The sequence below is a fragment of the Heterocephalus glaber genome, unplaced genomic scaffold (assembly GCF_053883595.1).
Source record: "Heterocephalus glaber isolate CG9 unplaced genomic scaffold, H.glaber_assembly_v1.0 deba00001586, whole genome shotgun sequence".
Taxonomy (NCBI): Eukaryota; Metazoa; Chordata; class Mammalia; order Rodentia; family Bathyergidae; genus Heterocephalus; species Heterocephalus glaber.
In genome coordinates, this window is record NW_028258364.1 from 15426003 (window position 1) to 15430980 (window position 4978).

The 4978-nt window shown below is 34.3% G+C and overlaps 1 pseudogene; it reads left to right on the forward strand.

The window, feature by feature from the left end:
* Positions 1–2989: 2989 nt before the first annotated feature.
* LOC147823421 (mediator of RNA polymerase II transcription subunit 4 pseudogene) lies at positions 2990–3792 on the forward strand (annotated as a pseudogene).
* Positions 3793–4978: the final 1186 nt, after the last annotated feature.

Genomic DNA, 4978 nt, shown 5'->3' on the forward strand with positions numbered 1-4978 from the left:
GGATTCTTTGGGTCTCTAATGTATGGCTAGATCTCTTGCACTCCTCTGCATTTGACTTTTTGGGTGACTTTAAAAAAATAATCCTATAAATTATGTGTCCTGTATTAAATCTGTTCCCTTGCAAACCCTGACTACAACACCATGCTGATGTGAGATTCATTTCAAGGAAGTCAACATGGTTTAACATATGCAACACAATGAATATGATGCATCACATCAACATAATCAAACACATAAAAATATATGATCAACACACACACACACACACACATACACACACACATGCACACACACACATTCCTGAGAAAAGCCATAAAATGAAAATCCTATAGCTAACATACTAAATGGGAAAAAGTTGAGAGCTTTCTTTCTCAGAGATCTGGAAAAAGACACATGCTCAATTTTACAACTTGTTTTCAACATTGTCCTGGATGTTTGGGGTGGTTTGTATGAATGTCTCCCAAGGTCTGCTTGTTTAAGGCTTGGATCCTGGAATGGTAAAGATGTGAGAGTTGGGGGTAGATAGGGTGTGGGGCCGAGTGGAAAGCCTTTTGGTTATTGGAGGTTTGCCCTGGAAGGGATTACGGGACCTTGGTATTGTTCCCGTCTGTTCTACCTGCTTCCTACTTCATGAAGCAAACAGTCTGCTCTGCCACATACTCCTGGCATGAAGTATAACCGTCATTTGAGCCCCAAAGAAAGGGACCACTGGATCTTGGATTGAAATATCTAGAGTATTGAAAAAAAACATTATAAGATAATTGCCGCTAGTATTTTAGTATATTATTGGTAAGACGACTATTACAAACTTTTAAGCGGAGCAACTAGACAGAAGAAAGAAAAATATTCACACTAAAAAGAAAGAAATAATATTTTTCCACTTATGGACAATGTGATTATATATATTATATATTATATTATATACTATACATATTATATATATTCCTAGAGACTGTACCAAAAAACACTAGAATTAATAAACAAATTTAATAAAGTTGCAATGTGTAAGATCACAAACCCAGCCACAAAAATCAGTAGCATATCTATACACCATTAACGAACTACTTCAATAATAAATTTTAAAAGCAAATTGAAAATAATCTCATTTAAAATAGCTCTACATTTGATGCAATCCTTATCAAAATACCACTGCCGTACTTCCCTGAAATGGAAAAAACAATGCTAAAATTTTTGTAGAACTACAAAAGATCATAATAACAAAAGCAATCTTGAGAAATACCATAAGTAGAAAGCAAAATGATAGTAACCACTGGATGGAGAGTGCAAGAAAGAGTGGGAACGAATTGATTAACAAATACAAGACAAAGTTAAATTGTAATAAAGTCTGGTGTACTATTTATAAGGAATGTTAAAGAATAAAAGTAGTTATCTAATGATTCAAAACACTTTTTTTCAATGAGAAATTCTCTGTCTCCTAAAAAGTAAAACCTCATTCTCCTGTCTGTCCCCAGGCCCTGCCAACTGCCTTGGATTCCATCTTCTCTAAGTACCTAATATTGTGGAATAGTATAGTGTTTGTCCTTTAGGGTTGGGCTTATTTTTATTTCAAGGTTCATCTATGTTGTAGCATGTATCAGACTTACATTCTTTGTTAAAGTTTAGTAGTATTCCATTGGATGTACATATCACATTTTTTGTCATTTCATCTGTTGATTAACATTTGGTTTGTTCCTACATTTTGGCAAATGTGAATAAAACTGCTGTGAAGATTAAAAATTTTCAAAATGTATTATAACTATATAAATATTTTGAAAATTTCATGTTTATCATTATGAAAATATATTTTCCTTTTCATAGATAATAAATGTCTAGATATATAAAATATATCCTTATAATCTTCTTATATCTTTTTAAAGTGTCATTATTTATTAGTTATTTGGAGCACTGTTTCTCAAACCACACATCAGAGTCTCCTGGATGCCTTCACCCAGGCTGCTGGGCTTCACCCAAAGTCTATGAGATTTAGCTTTGTGAAGGAATTTTACCACTTGAATGTATATCAAGTTCCCCCTTGAGGCTAAAGCTGATAACAGGTTTCTCAGAATCTCAATTTGAGAACCAGTGTTTTAGAATAAGAATGTCAGGTCGTTTCCTGTTCTTCATTCAGATTAGAAAAATCCATAGTTGTTACTGGTAAAATGATTGCCATGAATTTTCCTTCTGTAAGAACATGGAAATGTGTGCAGAATTTTTCTACCCCTTGAAAAACAGGAAATATAAGATCTAAATACTTTCTGATTGAGATCTCTGGGAAGATGTTCCCAATAGTTGTAAGTATAATGTAAATTTAAGCTCAATTATATTTGTGTGACCGAAATCATCACAATACCGCAGATCAATAATTTCAATGAGTAAGACTACATGTAACAGCATATTTTATTGTGACATATCTGAATAAATACTTGTGTTTTTCTATATTAAAACAATACTAGCATAGGTATTGAGAACTTATTTTTTCTTACCTAAAACTGAACATTCACAACTTAGAAAATGATAAACTTTATTGAGATGTCTAATCTGAAAAGTAAGGTTTTATTTTGTTGATTAATTTATTATGAATATTGTTTATACTTCTTGGTATTAGACTAGAAATTATAGTACTAAATAACTTTGTACATTGTGTTATGGTGCACAATTTAAGAGAATGAGTTCTGATTAGGAAAAGGCAAATGAGTATGATGAAAAGAATGATTAAAAAAATAAAGCCTTACAGAATTAGGAAAAGGTCAAGTGCAAGGATGAAATTTTACTAAAAGCTCCAGAGACTACAAAATAATAATGCATTTGTGCTGGAACTATTGAGGATGACAAGAATGTGCATGTGAGAAGAAAGAGACTACAAAGGATGTCAATCAAATAAGACTGCAAGTAATGTCAAAAAATTAAAGAGTTCATGTGAAATACTCAAAGGAAGAAGAGAATTAGGTTGCCTTACAAAGGGAATTAGGTTTCTTCGAGTGGTGAGGAGGAGGAGGAACGGCTGGGAGGCAGCTCGGCATCAGCAGGCAGTAATAGTACTCGGGAGCGTCTGTTGTCTGCGCTTGAAGATCTGGAGGTCTTGTGGAGGGAACTTATAGAAATGCTGGCAATTTCAAGAAACCAAAAGTTGTCATAGGCTAGGAAGGAAAACCAGGTTCTTGTGCTGTTAATTCACCGAGATGGGGAATTTCAGGAACTAATGAAATTGGCACTTAATCAGGGAAAAATCCATCATGAAATGCAAGTTTTAGAAAAAGAAGTAGAGAAGAAAGACAGTGATATTCAGCAACTACAGAAACAGCTAAAGGAAGCAGAACAAATACTGGCAACAGATGTTTACCAAGCAAAAGAGAAACTCAAGTCAATAGAAAAAGCAAGAAATGGTGCTATCTCCTGTGAAGAAATAATTTAAGTATGCACATAGGATTAGTGCAAGTAATGCTGTGTGTGCCCCACTGACCTGGGTTCCAGGAGACCCATGAAGACTGTACCCTACTGATTTAGAGATGAGAAGTGGATTGCTAGGTCAGATGAACAATCCTTCCACGAATGGTTTGCATGGTCATTTACCAGGGATGCCCTTGCAGCCGGTAGACTACCAGATGTCCTTGCTCCACAGTATCCATGGCAGTCAAATGATATGTCAATGAATATGTTACCACCAACCCACAGTAACGACTTTTTGTTGGAACCTCCTGGGCATAATAAAGAAAATGAAGATGATGTAGAGGTTATGTCAACGGATTCCTCAAGCAGTAGTAGTGACTGATTAAAAAACATGTGAGACAGCCTACAAAACTGGAGACCATAGCATTTTGTTTCTTATACAGTAGCAAGGAGGCATAAACTGCAAAGGCATAAGGTGTAGCCACATAAATATTAGCTATGATGGAATTGTGTAGCCCATTAAGAGTCTAATTGTGCTGCGTACCCCCCCCCCCAAAAAGGGAATTAGGTGCAGATCAAGAAGGCTGTTAAAATTATATAGGGATCAACTTCTAAATGCAATATATTGCAATCTGATGTCAAATTTCAGTATGATATAGGAGGATGTTCATCTGCAGGAGGACTATGAGTGGATATGAAGAGACATTTGTTTTTCAACAAGAGTTAATCAAAGGAGTTTGAGATGAGAAAAAAAATTCAAGAGTGTAGTTTATGAACTTGAGCTGGGAAATAAAATATTTGTTAAATGCAACTAAAAAGTATCAACATTTTAATAAAGTAGAAAATACAGTACAGTGGTAGAAGCACCAAACTCACTTACTGAATTTTTCCTTAATATTTTCCAGCATTTCATCTCATTTCTTCAATATGAGACACAGAAATGTGGATGGATCTGATGGTTGAAGTGTATAATTTTTCTATTTAGATTTTAAAAAGATAAGCCACTGGCTAGTTAAGACATTACATGTACTCAATAGTACCATAATTATTTACAGGCTCAATGAGTTAGGTGTTTTCTTATTAATAAATAAACCAAAAGAAATATTAAGTTAGACAGAAAGTTACTTTTATTAACACTTCTGAATTTGTCTCCATTTACTCAATTTTTATTTTTTTCACCTTCATTAAAACTAGATATCTTAAAAATGAGAAATTAGAGACATTTATAGCTAAGTGGATGCACATTGAGGTGATGCTCTTAAGTGAAATAAATAGGACACACATGTAGAAATACCAAATAGTTTCTCTGGTGTGAGAAACTGAAAGTGTAAATAAGGACTAAAATGTATAATAGTGTGAAATAGGAAGAAAAGGGGCAAAGGGGAAGGAAGTGGGAGGGCTAGGGGAAAGGATAGAAGGGAATGGGATTAACATGAGAAAACGGAAAAATAGGAACAAAATCTTTGTAAATAGGGAGGGATGGAGAGGTTGAAGGGAGGGCTGGGGAAGGGTGAAAAATAAGAACCAAGAGAGATTATGTAAAGGTGCAAATTTCCAAAGATGAATATCATTATATTGTATATCTAAAATG